This window comes from Palaemon carinicauda, chromosome 7 (assembly GCF_036898095.1).
Source record: "Palaemon carinicauda isolate YSFRI2023 chromosome 7, ASM3689809v2, whole genome shotgun sequence".
NCBI lineage: Eukaryota > Metazoa > Arthropoda > Malacostraca > Decapoda > Palaemonidae > Palaemon > Palaemon carinicauda.
The window spans coordinates 89034168-89045812 of NC_090731.1; the positions used below are offsets into that span (position 1 = coordinate 89034168).

The 11645-nt window shown below is 43.8% G+C and overlaps 1 pseudogene; it reads left to right on the plus strand.

The window, feature by feature from the left end:
- The first annotated feature begins 9932 nt into the window (after positions 1 to 9932).
- Positions 9933 to 10051, plus strand: LOC137644704 (5S ribosomal RNA; annotated as a pseudogene).
- Positions 10052 to 11645: the final 1594 nt, after the last annotated feature.

Below are 11645 nucleotides of genomic sequence, written 5' to 3' on the forward strand. Positions count from 1 at the left end.
TTCCTATGAAACACACGGCCGAATTAAGTAAATCAGTGCATGCTCCCGTAGATTTGCAACGAATTCATACAATAGTAAGCCAAAATGAGTTATGACCAACATTATATGCTGTAAATTTAGAACACAAATCCTTTACGTTATTTTTTTACTCTGGTAGTCCACGTAATATCATGGATTTGAGGACACATCACTTGTTGTTTTCGAACTTTCCGATAGAAAAATCCGGAGTAAGACTCTCGGGTATAGGAAATAAGGAATTAAATGTAATAGGCATAACTCATGTTCAGTTCAAGGTCGGTAAGCGCACGTTTGCCGATACATTTGTTGTTGTACAAAACATTGATATGTATCCAGCTGTAATTATAGGATACCCATCTATGGGCAATCAAAACATTATCTTAGCCCCTGCCACACACGGCGTGTATATCAAAGGAAAATTCTATAAGTCTTCTAATACCTTAAAATCAGTTTTGGATAAAAAGGAGACGACAAATGTAACCGTAACGTACGTTGAAGAACCACTAACTTGTCTCACTAATAAAGAAATAATATACGCGACCCCGCAGAATTCTCGTTCACCCGTAATATCATCTTGCACGCAATCTATCGAGCCAAACGTACCTTCGAATTTAATAGTGCAAGTAAAGAAAACATTACCGGGATCTGAAATATTAATCCTTTCCGACACTTTGAAAACTAACGGATTGTCTGTCACACAAGCTATTTATACAGTAGGCTCACATCAACAATGTAATATTGAAGTCTGTAATAATTTAAATACCACTTTAGTAATTCACAAAAATCAACATATCTTGGATGTAGAAGTTTATAAACATCGTATTCTTACCATTGCTGAAATCAATCACGCTCAATCAGTTGCGGATGAATCCCTTTTGCAATCTATTAAAAATAAAATCCATGAAGACATTCAAGACGAAGAAATTCAGCAGAAAATTTTTGGACTTTTAACTAAATATCATGATGTTTTTTCCACTACGGATGGATCCTTAGGAAAGACAGATGTGATCGAGCATCAAATAAGGTTAAAGGACAAGCAGAAAATTATCTATGTACCCTCGTACAGACTCCCTATGAAATTCCAGAATGAAATAAATGATGAAGTAGGTAAAATGCTAGAAGAAGGAGTCATTAGGAAATCGAACAGCCCTTATAATTTTCCATTAATAGTTGTACCGAAAAAAGATCGAACATGGCGTATCTGCGTAGACTTCCGTCGTCTAATCGAGGAGACGATCCCTGATCGATTCCCAGTGCCATGTACTGACGATATTTTGTCTTTGTTAGGTCAGAATAAATATTTTACCAGTTTGGACTTACTTAAAGGCTTTCACCAGATATCATTAGAAGAAGATAGTATCCCATACACAGCCTTCAGCACAGCCAGGGGACATTATGAATTTTTACGGATGCCTTTTGGTTTACGTTGTGCTCCCATAACATTTCCAAGAATGATTAACATAGTGTTTGGAAACTTGCTAGGGGATATATTGCATGCCTATATGGACGACCTTGTAATCTTTTCCAACACCTTAGAAGAACATCTACGTAAATTAGAACTAGTACTACAGAGACTAAGACAACATAACTTAAGGGTAAAGATTAGTAAGTGTGAATTTTTCAAAACAGAATTGATATATTTGGGTTTTATGGTGTCAAGTCAAGGTCTTAAAGTAGTCCATGAGAAGGCGTCGGCTATCCGTAATTTTCCCATACCTACTAATGTCAAGGGAATACAGCAATTTCTGGGTTGTAGCGGATATTACAGGCGTTTTATACGCAATTATTCAATAATAGCCGCTCCTTTAACTGATCTTACGAAGAAGGGCGTAGATTTCATATGGTCTGAGCAGCATCAACAGGCGTTTAATACTTTGAAAGATGAACTGTGTAGTTCTCCTATCTTAAAATTTCCTGACTTCGGTAAGGAATTCTTCATTGCAACAGACGCCTCAGACTTAGGAGTAGGTGGGGTATTGCTTCAGCAATATGATAAACAATTTTTCCCGATAGCTTTTTATTCTCGAAAACTGAGAACTTCCGAAAGTAAGTATGCAGTAATAGACAAGGAAGGGCTAGCTATTGTTAATTCACTAGTGCATTTTAAGTTCATAATATACGGTTATCCCGTTAAGGTTCTTACTAATCATAAACCACTAACCGAATTCTTTAAAGGCTTCAACCACAGCCCCAAACGAACTTGGTGGCATTTGATCATTCAAGACTTTGGCACGAGAATCGGGTATTTACCTGGGAAAGCAAATATCATTGCTGATGCATTATCACGCAACCCCGTGTCATCTTGTACGGAGCTTTTAGCTGAATTAATAGATATATCAACATCCATGCCTATTGTTGAAACGATATCTGAACAAGAAGATTTGGGCTGGAGCGCTGAATTATTACAGACTGAGCAAAGAAAAGATCAGAAATTAGAAACAATTATAAATGCTTTGAAAGGCAATCATAAGGAAAAGGGATATATAAAGTATAAGCAGCAGAATTATATAATCGAAGATAATATTCTGTGTAGGACCGTGACAAGGAAAACCCGCAATACACCACATGTAACTAACGACCAGGTAGTGGTACCAATCTCACTTATTTCCACTGTCCTGAATTGGTTGCATGCAAATCCATTGCATGGACACCCAGGGTTCTCATTAATGTCACAGAAAGCCAAATCATTGTTTTATTGGCATACGATGCTTACAGATATAAAAAAACACATAGCTAATTGTCGCACATGTCAGGAAAACAAAGGGCATACGAAAACACCTGTCAGCATAGGGCTTATCCCGTGCCCAATCAACCCTTTGAAAGAATACATTTAGATTTGTTAACAGGATTTTATGAGTCAGACAGAGGAAATAAGCACCTCTTAGTAATTGTAGATGCTTTAACTCGATATACAGAACTAATAGCGCTTAAAACTAAAACTGCGATTGAATGCGCTAGGAAGTTTTACAAGTGTTACATTTGTAAACATGGAATTCCACACATGATAATCTCAGACTCGGGTGGAGAATTTAATAATCACTTTCTTACCTCATTGTGTGAATTCCTTAGCATAAAGAAAATAAATACCATGATATATCACCCAGAGTCGAATGGGCTAGTGGAAAGAGCAAATAGGAAGGTTTTAAATATATTAAGAGTAACACTAGGGGGATCAGACCCCAACTGGGATATTGCAATACCTGCGGTACTGAGTACTCTGAATCATTCATATCATAAATCAATTAAAAACTCACCGCACGAAGCATTGTATGGTACCCCAGTTAGAACGCCTTTCCATATATTAACGCCTACAACTAATCTATCAAATCCTTTAAAAGAATGTATAAATGCAAGCAAAAGTCGTTTTGATATCATTCAAAATAATTTAGAAGAATCACAAATCATAATGAAAAGGAATCATGATAAAATAGCGAAGCCAACTAAAACATATACCGTGGGTGATAATGTATACATTCAGGTAAATGTACGTAAAGGACTCAATTATAAACTAACACCTAAGTTTGAAGGCCCATTTAACATTTTGGAAACATTAACGGTCAATAGGTTTAGAGTTCAAAAAGTATCCGTACCCACTGATGAGAGAATCGTACCATTGGCTCACATAAGAAATTAATATAAGAGGGAAAGAAGTGAGGGAAAGATTTTTATTTGCATGTTAAAAGTTTTCTTCTTAATACAGGAGTAATTACATATATTTTTCTCGTTACAGGTTTCCAAGATAAATTTTTTGTTGTTGGGAGTGATATTGTTTGCTCAGACATTTTTCTTGTGTGGGATGAGCTCTAACACTAAAAGTATAGATTTTAAATATGGCACTATAGTTGAAAGACAAGAAGACGTTTTTATTACATCAAGTAACGTAGTTGTAGAAGTGCGAATGCAAGCAATTTTTTTCCCAGAGAATGACGTCACTAGCTTAAAAAGCGCCATTTCAAGGTTTGCTGTCTCATTAGATGAGTTGCATAGAAGACATTTTCATTTGACTACAGAGAGTTCGCTTGGATCGACACTAAAAGTTGCAGAGATGCTATCTGATGACTTGCAAAATAAGACTTACGAGACAGAATCTTTGGCTCGTGACCTTTTGATGTGGACTGTAGGACACGAAAATAAAGAGAGACGTAACCCGTTTATTTTTACTGCACTAAACATCTTTGGGTGTATTGCAAGTTTTGGTTTAGGAATTTCCAATCGTCTTAAGATTAATAATCAAAATAAGAAAATTGAGTTCTTGACTCATGAAGATGAATTGATTATGTCAGAACTAAGGAATCAGTTAGCTTTAATCTATCAAATTATGAGTTTAGTAAATGAACATTCAAGTAGTACCAATCAGATTATGGAAGTACAGGATTTGTTGGCAACATTAACGTATTATGATTCAAAAATAGATCACATACATAACAGAATTGCACATTTCATTGAGAAATCAAAAGATTATGTGGAAGCTATCACGTTAGCAACTAAAGGTGTACTGTCACCCCATTTGTTGCCTATAAAATACTTAAAGTTAATTGTGGAGAACGGACGGGAGAAACTAGGCTATATTCCTTTGTTAGACGCACGTAGGTTAGAATTTTATTACAGCCTAATTACAGTAAGCGTTGAAAATAACAGGATTATGATTACAATTCCCTTTGATTCTTCTGATGCCTGGCAATCTTACAGGATATCACCATTTCCGACTTTCATGACGAATCACTCAAATCCAGTAATATCCAGTTTGACAGGACACGTATTGATTTCTCCAGACAAGGAAACATATACGGTCATCTAGACTTAAATCAATTAACTCACTGTTCAGACGCAATGGATAGAAAAATATGTACAGCTGACTCATTTGAATTCCATAAAAACTTAATGGATTCATGCGAGTTAGGTATAGTGCTAGACGGTGCTCTTTCCCATACAAGTGAAAATTGTCTGGATAAGCTTTATCCCTTTGACAATAATGAGTTCAATTGCAGACTGAACAACGACTCGTGAATACGATACGACAAGGCCGGCTTCAATGTATCATGCCCGGACTGATCCACGTCCTATTCCCAAATCTTCGTTGTAGCAGATGGTTGTATCGGGACATCCCCTAATTCCATAGTGAAAGGTATAAAAACCATCATCAGAGAACGAGCCTACTTCGCGAACTTCACGTGGTCAACAACGGTTCCATCATTACCTCTCCCATACAACAAACAGGTAGCCAAGCGGTTGATGAAATTGACCGAGATGGACCACCCGTCACCGACTTATAAAGAATTTCTTCACCCCATACTACTAGCAGGAACAGTTTTGACGGCGATGATATTTATCGCCGTTAATATCTTTGTTTGGCGTAGGTTAAGGAACAATAGTTTGCAGCTCAAACAGAACATTTTGCCATGTCCCGTCAAAACTCCTTATTCAATTCAATTTAAAGCCGTTTGAAAGTGGCCCCTTCATTCGCTAAAAGGAGTAAAATTGTCTAGGAATAGTGTTGTGTACGAAAAGCAGTTAGTACGCTAGTAATATGTAATTGAAGAGACTATAGAACATTTGCATTTTTAAAAAACATTTTAAAAAACATTTAAAAAATAAATCATTTTTTTTCAGCATCTAATAAAATATATAAGCCGGAATGTTAAAAAAAAAAAAAAACAGAATCTATGGGCAGCTAATAAAATATATAAGAACTATATATATATATATATATATATATATATATATATATATATATATATATATATATATATATATATATATGTACGAAACCGTGGTACGTGTATATACCAGGAATTCGTGTTTGTGCACCAAAATTGTATCTTTACCAAGGTAACAAATATTTTTATTAATTACCGTATTGTAATAATCTATATTTCTGACAAAGGTAACAATTATTCTTTAACAAAGTTACTGAATCATATGTATATCAGTATTTTTTTTTGGTACCATATAATCATTTGCTAGCAATGTACTATATATGTGATCTGTATTTATCATGCATTTTTTCTTTGCTTTGGTAATATCTTTTCATATGCATTATTGTTACTATTTTTTTTTAATGTGCCTTTGTTCCGTAACCAAAATACAAACCACGCTATTTACATTGGGTTTACCTATTAGCATAGCTGAAATGGCGAGCCATTAGAATTTAACGAGGGTGTATTACCCCCGCGCTAGTTAGCAGGGGGGTAGGGGAGTGGTAGCTAGCTACCCCTCCCCCCCTCACACACCGGTGAACTGCCCCACTTTCACTTTTTGCTCGGACATGGACAGACGTCTCTGTCTTTGTCCTCGCTTGGCAGCCATTGTTTGTTTTGTCTTTACTTAATCACTTACTTTTCTTTTACTCAATATATATGTAAACATTTTTCCGTGTTTATGTATATATTTGAGTATAGAAATAAGTAAGTTTCCTTTTCAGAGTTTGTGCTTGTGTGTGTAGTGTACGATATCTCCGTGGAGCCCTCGACAGTGGCCACCATGGTGTAATTTCATGGGTCGCGATCGAGTTTGACTACGGTCTTTCTCTCTCTCTCTCTTTGAGGTCGTTCACCCTTTTACTACGTTACTTTTACTACGTCTTAGTAGCTTCCTTCCCGTGTGGGTGGGGTTGCTACGCCGTACGTTTTTCTCAATTAGTTTATGAATCTAATTGTATTTGTTGTTTTTTCAGCTTTGTAGAACGATTCCTTTCGGGGTTTTCGTTCTTTCTTTAGTGTTCAATCATTTTTGAATTACATAATTACATAGTTACATAATTATAATTGTTTTAATTCTGTGTTGGTTACAGCTCTCCTTCCATGAGTGTAAGTGGTTGTGAGGGCACGTGCCTGTTGTGTAATTCTTGTGTTCCTTTCCCTCGGGATTCCTCTTCGGAGCCTTCCCGGGGAAATGAATGTTAACTAATGTTATTTGTTTTTATTTTTCACAGTTACCGATCTAGTTCGTTTCTGTAATGTGACAACGGAGTGAGCTGTCTTGTTGAGGCCTGGGGATTCGGCTGTTGCTGCCTCCCCTATAGATCTTCGTCAGGGGCGTGTCTCCTTCTCCTGGAAGTACTCCCGTGACGATTGACAGCTCTCCAGTTAATTTTAGAACACTCGGGAGGCTCACCTCCTTGGGTGGGTAACTTTCCTTCCGAGGGAAGTTTTCCTGTCCAGGCTTGAGTTTTTCCTCTTTGGGGGGTTCTTCTCTTGCCCTTTTTTCGTGCGACTATGCTCTTGGTGCTGAGTGGTCGCACCTGCAGTTACGCTCAAGGGGCTGGGCAACTGCGGGAGCCCCTCTTCGGAGGATTGCTCTTTTTAGGTCACTGGCTGACCCGTCTCTTCTACGAAGTGTTTCTCTTTCGTTAGCGAGAGAGTACACTCATAGAGTCTCCTCTTCGGAGGACTCTTCTGCTGTTGTTGCTGTTGGCCACCTTCGCCTTAAGGCTCATCGTCCGCTACACCGTAAGGGCCTCCCATCTCCCTATAAGGGTGCTAAGAGGCGCCTTTTTTAATCTCCGTATGCAGCCTGCAGCTCCTTCTTCTTGACCATCCGCCCCTGCTGCAGATGGACAGCCAGTCTGACCTCGTCTTCCGACGGACAACGGTCTTCCGACGGACAACGATCTTCCGACGGACAACGGTCTTCCGACGGACATCGGTCTTCCGACGGACAACGGTCCCTTCGGGGCAAAGGGTTGCCTCCCACGGGGGTGCTTCCTTTGCGTGTCAGGGTTCCCCTGCGCGCCCTTCTGTAGTGTTCTCTCCTGCTCAGTGTTAGCGCACAGGCGCTCTCCTGCTCAGGGTTAGCGCACAGGCGCTCTCCTGCGCATCAGCGTTTTCCTGATCGCTAGCGCTCTCCTGTTCGCCAGCTCTCTCCTGTTCGTCAGCGCTCTCCTGATGATCGTCGCTGCTGTTCCTGTTGGTTCCTGTTACGCGCCCTGTGCACCCACGTTCGCCCGCGCAATCTAGAACTTCGGTTCAGGTCTTGGACAAGGACTCTTCTTCTACGCACAGGATTCCACGCGTTGCCTTCTGCTCGCCAGCGATCACCAGCTAGCCAGCGACCACAGACGCGTCAACGTTCGCCTGCTCATCAGCGATCTCCTGCACGTTAATGATCGCCATCGATCTGCCACGCGTGTCAGGTCCCCTGGACACCATCAGTAGCGATCTTACGCTCGCCTGCTGTGGACCATGATCTCCGGTAGCTGAGTCTTGCCGTAGATCTTCCTCCTGCTCGCCAGCGCTCACCTTTACTTCTGTCCTTATGTGCGCCAGCTTTCTTCTTACGCCAGCGCACATCTGCGCGCCCTTTCCTGCCACGCACCAATGGGCGCCAACGGTTTTTCCTGACCGTCCAGGATCGCCTGATTGACAGCTCGCTTCAGCGCTCACCTTCCTGATGCACATGCGCGGCTTCTGTTTAGCGCGCTGCACGCTAACCATCCCTAGTCTCTTCGCGTTAGCGATCGCCTACGCGCCCGCGCGATTCTTCGCCTGAGTGCTAGCGTTTTGTTAACGCACCACCTGGGTTAGCCCTTCCTCGTCATTCCCTGGAAGGGTTTTGCCAGGGAGCTTTCCGTTCGAGATATCTCCGTCGGTCAAGGGGTGACTGGTTTACCCCTTCCTCTTCTCCATCTCGTGGAAGGGGCTTACCAGGTCCTTTCCCTCCTCGGTTGCGACCCGAGGTTTTGTACAAGGAAGCTCCAGGAAGAGTATGGGTACTTTCCTCCTCTCGGGCTCATGCACCTTGGCGTTTCGTCGCCAAGTTTCGAACTTGCGGGCAAGCTCGATGTTGGACCAGCTAGACGCAGTGACCGAGGGTTTCCTCTCGGGTGTCTCATCCGTGGATGTCGACAAGCTCAGACACTCTTCCATCCTTGGGAAGAGCTTGTTTGTGCCCAAGGACAGAGACATGGACAGCGGTTGTGCGGAGGAAGTCGACTTCCGTTTTCACTCCTCCAAGGCACTTTCTTCCAGACCCTGCAGGCCTCCAGCGCCTCTTCTTTCAGCCTCGTCGGTCTAAGTTATCAGACCGGCTATGGCAGCTAAGACAATGTGTCCAACAGCAGTCCCCTCCTGTCAGGAACAGGTAGCACGGGAGGCTCTCCCGGGGGGGGGCATAATCCTAGAGGGAGCGACAGAGTTCACGAACTCTAGGATTGGCAACACCCCCTTACAGTTCTCACGCTGGGAGGATGCCTAAGGTTACTCATCCGGATAACAGCTTCCCGATGCCGATTCCTGCATGATCTCCGTGATCAGCCAAGGATATTGCGCCTCGCTCTTACCATCTCTCCGTCTCTGTCAGCGAATTCAGTGTCACTGAACCTCTATGCCATGGGGTCGGCAAGAGTTTTGCCCGTTTGGGCAGAATGATCCATGCCTTAGGAATAGGTCCTCCATAGGGTCGTCGACGGCTTCACCCCCCGGCTTCTTCAGTCGATCCTTTCTCATAGGAAAGCATCTGAGATGGGAATTCCGTAGTTGACCTCTCAGCTCTGATCAAGTTTGTCGAACAAACTTCGTCCAGCGTGGAACAGCAGAATCAATCAGACTGGTAACAAGGCGGCAGGACTCCTTAGGCCCTGGATCGGAAGGACGGGTACTTTCAGTTTCCATTCCATCCATCTTCCAGGAAGCTCTTGGAATTCAGCCTAGACTTAAGATGCGGTGTGGCGATCCCGCCGCGGCATCGCAGGTTTTTCCCCAGAGAACTCTCCCTGCTTTCCTCATGGCCGCTCAGGAGCAGGCTTCCGCCTCCTTCGCCTTTTGGAGGTCTGGTCAACTCCGGTAAGCTCGGGTTCGACCTTCTTCAACGCCGGGACAAGCTTCCGGATCCTTACCATGAGTGAGGGATCATGGTAATTTGCTAGGAGCCTTCTCTACTTCTGCCTCAACATCTGGAGTATCTAGCCATGATATTGAGTCAACGGCCTTACCACGTTGGAAACACCGCTTCTCGTCCTTCCAGCGAGGTTAAGCAACGTCGGGTCTGGTCGATACTTGGATGGGTGACCGCCTGGGGACGCCAGATGCTGTTGCCTCCTCCTCCGAGCCTTCCCTTCAGTTGACTGTGGCAAGGCTGAGGAGAGTCGCAGTACCTGTTCTCAGTCAAGCAGAGCTTTCAGCCCTACCTTGGAACGTTTCCTAGGTCTCTTTTCCTCATTGACCCGTCTAAAGTCCCGAACGGTCACCTCAGGATAAGTTCCCTGTGGGGCGGCCCAAGTTCCGGTGGTTTCAAAGCAACGATTAACCAGACTTTCTGGCCCCTATGGGACCAGCGGAACGATTAGACCTGCAATGGGTGTTGACCTATGGAACCTCTTGATGGGAGGGGATATTCTCGTCCTTTCCCCACATTTTTTATGCTGTTCTCGGACTCGTCAAAGAAAAGGTGGGGGGGCATGTTCCGGTTCAGGCCTATGGTCAGGACCTGAAGGATACCTCTCCATCATTCAGGCAGGCTTAGGGGCCGTAGTCTGGCCCCTCTACAGATCCTACAGCTCCTGCAGAGTTGCTCCGTGCGCGACGACTTCATGGTACTGGCGTATTCCAACCAGCAAGGGACGCATTTTCATACCTTTGCATCTTGCAGTAGAGATACTGAGATGATTTGAGATCCTCTCAATACCACTATCGGCTCGCTCATTCCGGGCAGAGGAATGTTCTCTCCGACTAACTGAGCAGAGCCTCGCAGATAGAGTGTACCTGGGGGTCTTTGGCCTTTAGTAACCAGCAAGTCCTGGCCTGGGGGACCTGATCGCGACAGCTTGGAACTTCAAGCTTCCGCTGTTCTTCTCCCCAGTCTCAGACCCCAAGACTCTTTGGCAAGATGCATTCTGGTGATGGTGGGACAACATCGACGCCTGCGTCTTCCCTCCATTGTTGTCTGTTGAGAATGGGTCTCAACAAGACCAGGTTCTGTCAACCTTTCGATGGCTCTGAGAGCTCCACTGGGACTATACGCGGAACGGTTTCCGGACCCTCTGCTTCCCCTGACGGAACTCCCGGGAGAGCTTCTCCCACGGCACAAGCTACTCAAACAACCACACTACAACATCTTTCACGAGCCGGGGCATCGCTTCGGCTTCACGCCTGGAGACACTACGCCTCTTCCTCAAGAAGAGACAACCCGCTATAGTCGCGGGGCGGAGGTCGCGTCATCTGCGATAGTCATCCGGTGAAGTGGAGAGTCTTCTGTGGTTGGTGTCATGGGAGAGATACCTCTTCCCTTGAGGCCTCTTCTCCAGCAATAACGAACTTATTGCTTTTCGGCGGGAGGAAACTCCTTTCCGCTCTCGGCAGTGAAGCCTGTCGCTCAGCCTTTCCTTGGCCTTCAGGCTGAAAGGAATAAACCTTTTCCTTCCCGCTGGACCTTTCCTCGCTCATGCGAAGCTGCGAACGTCCCTGCCCCCAGTCGGAGTGAGACCTCCTCCATGGAGCATGGTTCAGACTTTTTAGTCCCTTAAGAGATCTTCTCAAGAACCATTACGTCAGGCCTCGGTTCGTATTCCGTCTTGGGGGACGGTGCTCCTGCTCACTCCGGCCTCGGCCAGTGTGTAAGCAATCTTCTTGGTCTCGTACGACTCCGCCCTTTCTAAGGAATAGGGGAAGGCAACATTAAGGTTCGCTCCTGAG